The sequence below is a fragment of the Prionailurus viverrinus genome, chromosome B4 (genome assembly GCF_022837055.1).
Source record: "Prionailurus viverrinus isolate Anna chromosome B4, UM_Priviv_1.0, whole genome shotgun sequence".
NCBI classification, from domain to species: Eukaryota; Metazoa; Chordata; class Mammalia; order Carnivora; family Felidae; genus Prionailurus; species Prionailurus viverrinus.
Window position 1 is genome coordinate 89,415,595 of NC_062567.1, and position 13,430 is coordinate 89,429,024.

The 13,430-nt window shown below is 39.8% G+C and overlaps 1 long non-coding RNA gene across 1 annotated transcript; it reads right to left on the minus strand.

The window, feature by feature from the left end:
- Positions 1 to 280: 280 nt before the first annotated feature.
- On the minus strand, positions 281 to 3,428 carry LOC125171338 (uncharacterized). Its single transcript, XR_007154272.1, has 4 exons — positions 3,221 to 3,428; positions 919 to 1,003; positions 666 to 768; positions 281 to 376 (listed from the first exon to the last, which is right to left on the minus strand). It is a non-coding gene; the product is annotated as an uncharacterized LOC125171338 (long non-coding RNA).
- Positions 3,429 to 13,430: the final 10,002 nt, after the last annotated feature.

Here is a 13,430-nt window from a genome sequence, read left to right on the forward strand (position 1 = left end):
CTGGGTGGCGCAGTCGGTTAAGCATCCAACTTCAGCCAGGTCACGATCCCGCGGTCCGTGGGTTCGAGCCCCGTGTCGGGCTCTGGGCTGATGGCTCAGAGCCTGGAGCCTGTTTCTGATTCTGTGTCTCCCTCTCTCTCTGCCCCTCCCCCGTTCATGCTCTGTCTCTCTCTGTCCCAAAAATAAATAAAAAACGTTGAAAAAAAAATTAAAAAAAAAAAAAAGAAACAAACTTAAAAATTTTACATAGCTTAAATACTATAGAAGTTAATTTCTCACTCATGTATCAATACAAGGCATAGTTTCTGATCAGCAGGCAGCTTTCCCTATCTTGCCGTTCCATCATCCGATAAGTCTTCAGTGTTATTATCAGCATCTAGTCAACAAAAGGGGAAAAGAAGGTACTTCTCTTTTTATAAGGCATGGCCCAGAATGATGTCTATCATTTTCACAAACATTCCTTTGGTTGGAACTAGTCATCAACCTACACTTTTGATGTAAGAGGGGCAGAGAAATGCTGTGCCTTCTCAGGGATAATTCCATGCTCTACAAAGGGGAAGTGCACCAAACTCTCTGCACGGTCTGCCCCTCTAGCACTAAATATTTGTGCTCACCTTCTTTGCGCCCATAGGATATGCTTACTCCTCCCCCAGGGAATTATGTACCAGTATCATGCACTTTCTGCAACAAGCTCAAACTCCATGATCTCTTGGTGATACATAGTCCTTTTCACTAGTTCTAAGAATGGTCTTCTTTTGGTCTGGCAAACTATAAATTGGAAAAGAAGATACACAATGGTAGAGCAGGGATGGGAAACATGCAACTGAAGTTCTCATGTAGATAAAGAAAGAATGGGAAATGCATAGCAGTCATAGCAATGATAGAATCCTACTGGGGAGGACTATGAAGAACTCCTACCTTAGACCTTGGTTCTGCTCTCAAGGAACAGAAGCTGTCGCCTCTTCTGGAGGTCCCTCCTGTCTGTTATCCTCCTTGCCCACATCTGAAATAAATGTTGGGGAGTGTGCCATTCTTGAGAGTTGTCCAGATTTCATAGGCTGCTTCTTGCCTGTGTGATTTTGGGACCTGGTATTCTTTTTTAAAGCTGAAGTGATCATAGATTTTGGGCTAGGATTACCATTTCTTTACATGATAGTCAGTTACTGCTATGTTTTGTTGTGGTAATAAGCAAAACTCAGTATCTTTCAGCAATAAAAATTCATTTTTTTGCTCACATTAAATGTCAGCACTAGTTTGGCAGAATTTTATTCTATGTTACTTCATTCTGGGATCCAGACTAGGGGATCAACTCGTATCTGGAATTAGCAGAACCATGTAATGGCTCCTAAGGCATATGATAGAACATGATAGCATTCATTACTTCTTTTCACATTACAATGGCCAAAGTCTAATATCAATGGGGCAGGGAAATATATTCCTCCCTCAGGGAGGCACTGCCAGTCTTAAGGCAGTGGGCAGAGCCATATAATCTTATCAGAGGGAGGGGACAATAATATAATCTAGCAGATTCCCCAGGAACTTAGTAGGCTTCAATCTATTTGCTTCCAGTTAGGTCCAAGTTCTTTCCTTGAGCATATAGCTCTCAACTCTGTTTTGTTTCTTAGCTCCCTTTCCCTTTCTTGCTCAATTTAATGAGAATTATCTTGAGGCCTCTAAAGCCATAGGCTTAAGTAAGGGGCAGTACCCTCAATGGTATCTTTGCTAGAGCTGAGTCACTTTATTTGACTGAGGAGTCTTATTGGACCCTTGTCATTCAAGATCTGCTTCCATCTTATTTCCTGTTATTTAAGGTCTAGAAACATTCTTTAACACTGGAAAGCCTTATTTTATCTCTTTTACTTCTTGCTCTCTAACCAGAGAATCTTTGCCTGAGCTCGTAAGTTTCTTGCACTATCTTACTAAAGGCAGCAATCAAGCAACTAATGCAACTGTCAATACACACTAAGATTCTGGCTTTTTCCAATCCTCTCCCCTCCAAACCCCCTACTGCAAACTCTGTAGGCACTTCATCTTCATTCTAAGCTAATGCAAATGACAGTTTTACCAAATGTTTTGCCACTGCGTATTCATTCTAGCATTAGGCATCTGTTTCCTTGGTGCCCACCACCTGCCCTTTACGCTGGTACCATACATTTTTAGGGTTTTGTTTTTGGTTTTTGTTATGCTAATATTGCACTTCAACTTATCCATTTTTTTAAAATAGGTTGATGGGTGCTGCTACAAATAAATGTCCCTAAAAATATATCAACTCAAACTAAATAGAAATTTATTTTTCACTCAAGTATTTCTCTCTCAAATCCAAAGTGGGTTTCCTATTAGTCAGGAGACTCTCTTCTGTGTAGGGATATAGGGATTTAGATTCCTTCAATATTGTGGCTCCATAATCCTCTAGGGTAGGAGTTAGCAAACTATAGCCAGTGGACCAAATCTGGACTGCTGCCTGTTTTTGTAAGTAAAATGTTGTTGGAACATAGCCATGCCCATTCATTTACATATTGTCTATGGCTGCTTTCACGTTATAATGGTAGAGTTGAATAATTGTAACAGAAATATTACAGCCTGCAAGGCCTAGAGTATTTACTACCTGTACTTTCACAAAAAAAGTTTGCTGATGCCTGCCTTAGGATCTAATAATCATCATCTGAATCCAGCTGGGAGAAGGTACAATGCTTCTTAAAGCCCTGGCCCAGAGGTGCCACACAGAACTTGCTGTGTCACTGTCCACTCTCACATAACCTCATCTAGATGTAAATGAGGCTGAGAAATGTCATCTGTGGCTGGGCAGTCACTTTGCCACTTTCCAGCAACTCTATACTAAATGCAAAGGGGAGTAAGAATTTTGGTAGATAGCTGGTCAACTCCACCATAATGTCTATCTTGCGGATTTTTAAAAATTAGGTATTTATAAGTTAGTAACTTGATGAAGGACTTTAAAACCTGTTTGGAAGTATTATATCAAAATGGTTAACAATTCTGTCTCTAAAATCAGAAAGACCTGGGTTTGAAGAGTAAATGGCCAATAAATGTTATCAAATATTCTTGCCTAGAGTACAGCAGAAGCTTTTGCTAGACAGGTAAAAATTTCCCTCCTGATCTGTGTTATGCCCAGAATTCGTGATCCCCAAAGACCACCAGGGAGCCGAGTCTGATGTAAAAGCAAAGAGCCTTCATTCGAGCTAGCTCGAGCTCAATCCCCTACCTGCACCGACGCAGCGGTGAGATACCTGGGAGAGAGAGCGAGTTTCAAAAGCACAAAGGTTTTATTGGGGCCTAGGGGCAGTTGGTGAGGTAATGGCTGTGGCCTCAGCCGATTGGCTGGGGAAGGGTCCGAGTTCTGTTATGCAGGTCGCAGGGCGTGTTTTGATTGGGAAGTTTGAACGGGTGAGCGGGAGGTTACTCAAGGGGAGGAGGCGTGGTCAAGGTGAAGGACACAGAACAAGATGGAGTCGGCAGGCGTAGGCCCGCCCTTTCACCTGTAGCTTGGAAGTTGGGAAACACTGGCCTAGAGGGTCTTTAACGTTTCTTCTAATGTAGAAATTATTCCATTCCATGTGTTTTACTTGAGCTCTACTGTGTACCTGAAACTGTGTGAGGTAGTGAAGGGACAGAGATGAAAAAGGCCATGTTCTAGCTCTTGAGGAGCTTACAGTCTAAACAGGGAAATAGACGGTATCAGTGTCTCCCTTTAACAATTGGGGGTGGAAATACTGAACTAGAAATGTCCACAGAGATCCTAGAGCCTTGCTGACACCTTTTCTGACAGCATTCGGGCTGAACTCCTAAGCACCTGGATCCTGCTGGTTTATCTGTTAATTCCTCCATCAATTGAACCTTTCCTTTGGATACATTATTGGTGGTTAGCTCTTGACTTCCTCTTTGTTTGTAGTCTTTGCCCTGGGAACCTGGCTTTTCCCATATGTTTATTTTCCATGCTTATTTTATCCCAATTTTGTTCTTTTTTTTCCTTCTATTCAAAAACATGAACATAGGGGAATGAAAGGAAAAATAAGCTAAAAACAGAGAGGGAGGCAAACCATAAAAGACTTAAATACAGAGAACAAACTGAAGGTTGCTGGAGGGGTGTTGGGTGGAGGGATGGGCTAAATGGGTGATGGTCATTAAGGAGAGCACTTGTTGGGAGGAGTACTGGGTGTTGTATGTAAATGAGGAATCCCTGGGTTCTACTCTTGAAGCCAATACTACATTGTATGTTAACTAACTTAAATTTAAATAAATAATTTTTTAAATAAAGTAATTGACAATTGATTCTTTATTCCAAAACATTTGTGAATACTTCAAGTCCTTTTAATTTCCTGGTCTTCTTCCTTTCACTCTGCCCTGGACCAGGGTTTTGGAACTCTGGGAAAGCACGGATATGTTCTGAGGATTCTCAGTTTTTGGAAAAAGGTTTTTAAATTTGTGTTTTTGTTTCACTGATAAATTTAAAAATTAACGTAAGCATATTCTGGCTTGTCACAATGATAGCATCCTAACAAATTAACGCCTTGTATTTCTAGTGCCTGAGCTTGTGTTTGTACTTGTGATTGTGTTTGCATCAGATGGCATCAGAGTGCCGACTGGCTGAGGGTTTCAAAGTCATAAGAATATGAGAAGTGGTAGGAGAATGGGATCGTTACATGAAATATGATGGTGTAGACATGCAGAATTAAAAAAAGAAAACCCATACCGTAGCATCTGGCGTCATGCTTATTTTCAAAGTGGGAATATTGTTCAGATACTAACTAGGAACATTTCATGAACAATAAACATGCTGTAAAGTATTCATTATTTCCGTTGCTGGATTAAATGCCCATATATAGATATTTTAATGCCACAATGTTAAAATTACCTTAAAGTAAACAATTTACAGAGTTGACACATCATGATAATTATTCTAGGACCATTATTCACTGGAAGAGTTTTGACCCTACAGGAAGACTATTTATCCTAAACTAGGAAACAAAATCATACTTAAGAGAATACACATTTATTCTTGCATTAGTATTATTAAAATCAAAATATAAAAAATGACTACATATAAAATATGACCTGAGACGATGTCCTTATATATTAAAGCCTATGTCAGCAATGTAGTTCCAGTAAGACATCATGTATTATATTCAGTTAGCACTGTGGGGTGCCTGGGTAGCTCAGTTAAGCATCCGACTCTTGGTTTCTGCTGAGGTCATGATCTCATGGTTTCATGAGTTCAAGCCCAAAGTCGGGCTCTGCACTGACAGTGCAGAGAACCTGCTTAGGATTCTCTGTCTCCCTGTCTCTTTGCCCCTCCCCCACATGCTCTGTCTCTGTCTCTCTCAAAATAAGTAAATAAACACTGAAAATAAATAAATAAATTAGTACTGTTAATTTGAATTTTAAATGTTTATGTGGTTTTGTTAGTATTTAATTTCTAAACTTGCATTTGTTTTTTAGTTGGATAGGAGCTGTTAGCTCATATTTCTTTTATGTTCCCGTAAAATATGTGCATATTTACTTTACATTATAATAAAATAATGTAAGGCAACATGGGGAGGAGAGTGTGAACATGCCTTTCCCTTTTAAAAGAGAAAACACTACATAAACACCACTCTCAGGAGCTAAACTTCTGGTCTTTGAATTAGTGCAGACTGCAAATGAAGGTATAACATAGTTGAGGCAAAGTATACAAAATAAGGACAATTTAGTGAGTTTTTATTTTGTTTTTAAAGTTTATTTATTTATTTTGAGAGATAGTAAAAGAGAGAGAGAGAGAGTGTGTGAGAAGGGCAGAGACAGGGAGAGAGAGAGGATCCCAAGCAGACTTTGCACCGTTGAACTCACCAATTGTGAGATCATGACCTGAGCTGAAACCAAGAGTGGGATGCTTAACCGACTGAGCCTCTCAGGCACCCCCAGTGTAGTGAGTTTTGAATCATACAAAGTAATACCATACTTATTACTTTTTTTATTTTTTTAAATGTTTATTTAGAGAGAGAAAGAGCAGGGGGAGGGGCAGAGAGAGAGGGAGACACAGAATCTGAAGCACGTTGCAGGCTCTGTCTGAGCTGTCAGCGCAAAGCCCCACAAGGGGGCTCAAAGTCGTGAACTGTGAGATCATGACCTGAACCAAAGTTGGATGCTTAGCTGACTGAACCACCCAGGTGCCCCAATAATACTACATTTAAAGGAATGTCCATTAGCTAATGTTCAACTTTTTTTGATGATTAAAATTGTCCTAAAAAATATTGATGATAACACACGGTAGCCATGGTAGCCTTCTTTAATGCTTTTACTTAACAAAATGTTACTAAAATGTTACCAGTTTATGATGTTCCAAAGCTACGAACCCCTGCTTGTCTTGGTCCTCTTGTAGCCCACTGGAATCTGTGATCTCCCATCTCCAGTGTTCTGGCACTGGGACCACTCAGTCAAGTCAGAACTTGAACTTGTGGTTGCCTCAAGCACATAGAAGCTCATAAACCAAATACCACAAGATAGTAGATTCCTATTTGTAATGGGGACTAGTGGTTGGTCAGTGAATAGAAAAAAATAGATTGAAACCAGATACTTAAAGTATGATACGTATATACTACAATTATTTTGTTCTCAATACAAATGAATGCATGTTAATTCACCAATGTTTTGATGTAGAGTCACAAAACTATGGGCCCATTGCTTGGTGAGTAAATTAATTTCAAATTCTTTCAAGGGGAGCAGGAATTTAAAGGCACCTGCCATCAATCTGAGTGCAGAATCATGTCTGATCCCTTCAACCAGTTTTGTTTTGTTTTAAAATTTTTTAAATATTTATTTTTGAGAGAGAGAGTGAGACAGAGTATGAGCGGGGGAGGGCCAGAGAGAGGGAGACACAGAATCGGAAGCAAGCTTCAGGTCCTGAGCTGTCAGCACAGAGCCCGACACGGGCTCGAACCACGAACCGTGAGAACATGACCTGACCTGAGGCTGGACGCCCAACCGACTGAGCCACCCAGGCACCCCACAACCAGTTTTTTATAGTTGTATCACTTAGATCTATTTTAATAGAAATTTTTAGTTACTTGCCTTTGTCAATAGAAGTACAGTTGGATTAAAGAACTTTGGGAACCAACCCAACTGACTCTCTCTTTTTTTAATGCTTATTTTTGAGAGAGAGAAAGTGTGTGTGCATGAGTGGAGGAGGAGTAGAGAGAGGGGCACAGAGGATCTGAAGCAGGCTCTGTGCTGACAGCAGAGAGCCCGATGTGGGGCTCAAACTCGTGAACCTATGAGTTCATGATCTGAGCTGAAGTCAGAAGCTTACCTGACTGAGCCACCCAGACAGCTCCCAACTGACTCTTCATAAACAAATAGCTCGACTGGTGTGAGTATATGAAGGCATATTGAAGAGTAGAATCTTCAAGCACTAAATGTCCTAAGCATCAGTCAGCATGTTTTATAGGCAGAATGGAGAGCGTCATCTACTTTGGCAACCTGGTTACATGGAAGTCAGTTTAAAACAAAAACAAAAACAAAACTCTGCACAATATAATTAAGGTGAAAAAAGATTTAAATACAAAATGCTGTGGAAGCCCAAAGGAGGAAGCAACTAATGACCTATGATTCTAGATCTATTCAAATTTTATTAAACAATAGCAGACACAAAAAGCAACTCTTTTTTTTTTTTAGTGCTTTTATTTATTTTTGAGACAGAGAGAGACAGAGCATGAGCAGGGGAGGGGCAGAGAGAGAGGGAGACACAGAATCCAAAGCAGGCTCCAGGCTCCAAGCTGTGAGCACAGAGCCCGACGCGGGGCTTGAACTCACAGACCGTGAGATCATGACCTGAGCCGAAGTCGGACGCTTAACCGACTGAGCCACCTAGGCACAGCAAAGCAACTCTAAAAAAATTTATTTCAATATCTTCACTAATTAAAATATTAATGAGTTATTCTAACATACAAAATGTTAATCTGGATTTATATTTTTCCCTTAAAAAGTGAGGATAATACACACATGCTATATTTGCTCTTATTGTTCTGAATTATCAAGTAATATGTTAACTATTATCTTTAATGATCTGGCGTCTTGTGTTGTGAAGAATTAGAATTCTCAGCAAAGGTATTTTATCCTCCCAGAAAGGGAAAATTCTGGGCTCCGACCACATGGGTCTCATTGCGATTGGTTTCTCTTGCTGGAGTACCCAGCTACCTCTCTTCCTTCTACCTATCTTAGCCATTGGTCAACTCCCTTCACCTTATTTTCCCCTCCTGGCTCCAGCCATTGCTGGTCCCTCTCCTTGTCAGAACTCCTAGAACACTGTGACATTTAATGATACTCTGCCTTGGCTTATTCCCTGCCCATTCCATGTGTTTGCCTTTTCTCTTTAAAACTGACTACAAGTGTCTTGGCAGAGGACCCTCCCATGTCTTTTCTCTGTTTGCAGCATCTTTACATCACAAATACAAATAATTGCTTGTTGAGTTGAATTGAAACAACAAGCAGGCTACCAAAAGAAGAGTGCAAGTATATTTAATAAAGTTAAGAGAATTTTCTGAGAAATTATTAAATGTTTATTCTACTGTAAATGCTGTGAAAGAGAAGTACAAACCTTCACCTCCTACCACCACTAAAAAAACCAATCCTCAGTAGGAGTACAGAGTTGTTGGTGAAATTCAAGGTAGAGCTGCTGAAATAGAAATTCAGATGTATCATTTATCTACATTCGAGGTTAAGTGTCGAGAACCATTTGTATACTACTTCTAGTGCATAAACAAATGCATGGAAGGCCGTGACATACTTGCTTATTTGGTTAGAATAATGCCTGATACATTAAAAAATGTCTGTTATCAGTGTTTGTTACCATTATCATCATCACCACTAAACCATAATCAGAGCATTAGAACATTAGATGATTATTTGCTTTCAGTCCACAGTAAGAATACTTGAGTTTGGATTTGGGATTCACAACAACTAAAACTCCAAAATTTTTGCAATGAAAAATTCTCTTTACGAATTCCTTCTCCATCTGTTTCACTTGATTGCTGAAATGAAAAGGATTTTCCTCTAAAAGAATCTTTTGCTTCCTCCTCTTTCTTTCAGAGGCAATTTTCTCCTAGTGGGAACACTGTGTAATATAGCCTAACATATTTTCAATGCAAACTCCAGAACTTAATTGTACTTTCCATAGAAAAGTTAATCTCTTCTCTCTGTCACTCTGTGAAGTCTTCCAATTTCTGGAGTCATTTCTAAGATGGCTGTCCTTTTAATATTTGGGTATTCTGTCTCAAGGTCACTAGGCGTGCTAATATAAAAGGAGGGCAAACACGCATTTTTCTTTCTGTTTTCCTTGTTCCATGTGACAGGACTCAGAAATAAGCATAAGAATTTGATTTCCTATATCAGATCAAAGCATGTGTTTTTCTTTTTCTTCTGGATAGGAGCACTTCTGGGGAAAACATTAGTGTTAGCCTTTGGACCAAGTGCACCGTTGATTCTGTGGTAGAGGGGTCTTAAGGAAGAGATATGTATTAGCACACAGGAGGTGAATTTCCTCACTGTGAATCCCTCTCATGCCACTGCTATTGAAAAACCCTCTCTGATGGAGAGGACCTATTGAAGATTTGGGCTATTGGAAAGGGGGGACCTATAGGTGAGCACACAATTTGCTCCCAACTGCAAATGAGAAATAGAGCTAACAAGACTCCTATGCACAGGAGAGAAGGAAGACTCATTCAAAGACAGAAGTCTTGATTCTTCTTCACCTGAGTTCCTGGTGCTGACCCAGAGGTGCTCGGGAGTCTATGGATGTTGATTTCTGAAATACTGTGATTTATGAGAAAAATAGAGTATCTGCTCATCCAGATAACCAAAATATATTTCTCACGTATGGTTGGTCTTTGTCTACAATTCCAGGCTCACAGCTCCTAAACCCTCAAAATTTCCTGGGGTAAGAGTGATAAAGATGCGTTTTGTTATGGTAATGAGACAACTTTTGGAAAGCCCTTTGGTAACTTAGGGGGACTGGTTGTCAGGAGAACCAACCAAGTGATGAGTATCTCTTCCCCACCTTCAGGAGGGGAGAGGTGCTGGAGACCGAGTTTGATTGCCAATAGCCGATGATTTAATCAGAACCTCCACAAGATCCCAAAGGACACAATTTGGTAAATATGTGATTTGGGGAGAGTGGTATACCTAAAGAAGATGTGGAGTCTCCTCACCCTTTCCCCATACCTCGCCCTATACGTCTCTTCCACCTGACTGTTCCTGAGTTACATCCTTTTATAATAAACCAGTAATCTACTAGTGTGAGCCACTCTCATAAATTAGTCAAACCTAAGTAGGGAGTCTTGGGAACCAGCTGGTCTGAAGAACAGGTGACAACCTGGACTTGTGACTGGCATCTGAAGTGGGACCCAGTGGGGGCAGTCTTGTAACCCTTGACCTGTGGGATCTGATACTATCTCCAAGTAGATAGTGTCATAATTGAGTTGAATTCCTGCTGGTGTCATAAAATTGCTTGGTATGGTATGGGAAGCTCCCTCCACCCCACTCACACTTACACATGCCCACACACCTACAGACACCAAATTTCCTTCTCTTTCCTTGACTAAAAAACTCTAATCAGAAGTTTTCAGAGACAATATCATTCATCCTTCACTTTTATTTTCTATTGCTTTTATTGTTGTTGCAGGTTGGTTACTAAAACTGAGTGTGTAGAATATTCTTAAGTGTGGCCTCTTGGGATCTATACACGTGGCAAAAAGGGAAGGAGGTGGGATTTGGGAGAAAGTGAAGTAGAGCTGTGAGGCAGCTTGATGACTGCCTAGGCTGACCTCTGGATCTAAAATGGCTGGTCCCAGCTGTCCTGCAATGAGACAAAAGGACTAGGTCTCTATATCCCCACCTTTATCAGCCACTGGATGTGGACCATCTCTCCCAAAGTTGTGGGCCTGAGGTGAGGTAGCTCTCTGCAGCTGGGCAATTCCTGAAGGAGCTGACAGCTGAAGGCTCTCTTGATGGTGCTAATCGCTGCTAGGGAAAATCTGTCCTTGCAGGGAGATGATTATTGTTTTCATACTATGTCTTATTCCCCTTAGGAACTTCTCTTTTGATTCTTAAAAGTCTTTTTTTTGAAAGCTAAAGAAAAATTAAACATTTGTAGTTTCTCTTTATATTCATGTCATAGCAAATTTTTTTCAAGGCGGTATTAACATCTCTTAATGACCAGAAGAAAGGTCATTAACTTGACCAAAGTTCGGTCTTTGAAGATAGTATAGAGAAACATTCTCTTTTAGAGTCAAAATCATTTGACTTATTTTGAGTCTCAAGTCTCTTTTATTTTGTTTACTTGCTGCCTTGCTATTCCCAAGGCCCCGATTTAGCTTCATTTTCATTCCAAACTATGAAAGAGTCCAGTTTTTGTGAGTTCGCCCTCACAAAATCTATGACAAAGTGGAGGATCGTGGTAAAATAATCTCCATCCCAGATAAGAATCTCATCTCCCCAAACAAGAACTTCAAATCTTCAGTTTAAAAGTGCCACCTAACCCCAATGCCCTGTCTGACCTGATTTTGAGCAGACTCAGTGTAGGTTTCTATCCAGATGCCCTGCTTGGTAGCAAAAAGAAGAGATTAGCCAATTGAATTATATTTTAATATTTTCTATCCATATGGAATACTTTGGGTCTAATAGCAGAGCATAAAAGCCCAACTCAGCTGAAATATGAACTACCATTTGTTATTATCAATCCTGTGTGTCATCATTACCATCCTCATATTTCAAGAGGACAGCTGGTACTTACAAGGTCAATGACAGTTTTATACAAAAACCCCAAATGAAAGGACTATAGACATTAAAGATTTGGGACAATCATATAGAGAAAGACTGCCATATGCTAACTCATCCATTCCAAAAATTGGGTTTTTATTTTTGGTACCTATGATGGAGAGATGGGAGAAAATTGAAAAGGAGGATTTAGTAAAAGCTATCAATAGGAGACTTTACTTTCCAGTATAAGTCAAACATTCCATAAGAGGAGTTGCTAGGGAGAAATATACCCAGATGATTGTTACTACTGAATATTCACTCCCTGTTGGTGAACTCATTTTGAGAAAGCTAGATGCTAATACAAAACCATTCAATTATACAGCAGGATAGTAATGATCTCACAGACTGATGAAAACAAATCAAAATCAGCTCAGTGGTACCAAGGAATAGATGTGGACATGCTGTGCTAGGCTTTCAATGACCTTGGTATGTTTACATTAATGAAAGAGGGATACCAAATTTTCAAAGTCTTTTGATTTTCAGAACTAAACAGGAATCAGAATCATGATAGCTATACCTCACTTTTCTTGCTTCAGGGGAAGAGTGGAGTAATTGTGAGAAATTACCCAAATTCAGGATTTTCATCCCAGATAATGACACCATTACTCCAAAGACCTTGATCCTGTCCATGTATGAAATGCAATGATTCAGGCATTTGGGAGCAGTAGGAGGAACCACAGGATGTTCCCAATTATTTCAACTTTCCATACTGCCCACCGTATGTATTTACCTTCATTTCAAAATCATGAGTTGAAGCTGTTTGGAGAATATTGTGGAAGAAGAAGAGTGACAAACCCAGGAAAATGGAAGACATAGCCGGGACCTATATTTTTACATAGGAAAAGTATTCAGTAAACAAAATTTTATTTCAAGCCTCTAAACTTCCTCTACTCAATGTTTTCCTGTTCCTGCTTTCCAGCTTCCTCAGTATTTGTGCTCATTCTTGGGCCCTCCCCCTCTTTTTGTTATTAAACTGTATCTTCTGGTTTGCTAAGGAATTGAAAGGATGCACATATGCAAAAGTCTGTTTTATATAAAAGTGTGTTTTGTACAAAAGCAACATTTTACCCAAACCATTCAATAAAAGAATTGAAAATTGAGTTATCCCCAACTTATGTCAGAGATTCAGCAGTCTGAAACTCAACTGATCCTGCTTTGGATTGTGGCTACTTTATTATTGCGATTATGATGACTTCAGTCCCAAATCATCACACCAAGGATATATGAGCTTGTGGTGGGAGATAGTTCTTTCAGGTATGCACTGATGAGCAGAATGCCTCAGTTTCTGCAGATAGTTCTTCCAACTCTGCAATTTCTTCCCACAGATGCTTTTTACATTCTCACCTCAAACTATCTTAGAGTAAATTTACTTAGAGTAAACTTCAGCCTCTAGCTCAAATCCAGCCCCAGCATGTGCACCACACACTCCCAGCAATGGGGGAGACAGACACTTATTAGCTGGGTATCTAGGAACTGTAAGAGAAATTGCATGATCATTGCATGTTTCTATAGTCCTTCCATTCATTCAACACCAGAAATCAGTTCTTACTAGTCTCTCCTCCTTACGTTTTCTCAGGGAAAAAGTCTAATTTGAAATTAAATGTAAATTCAGTATAGTGTTACCT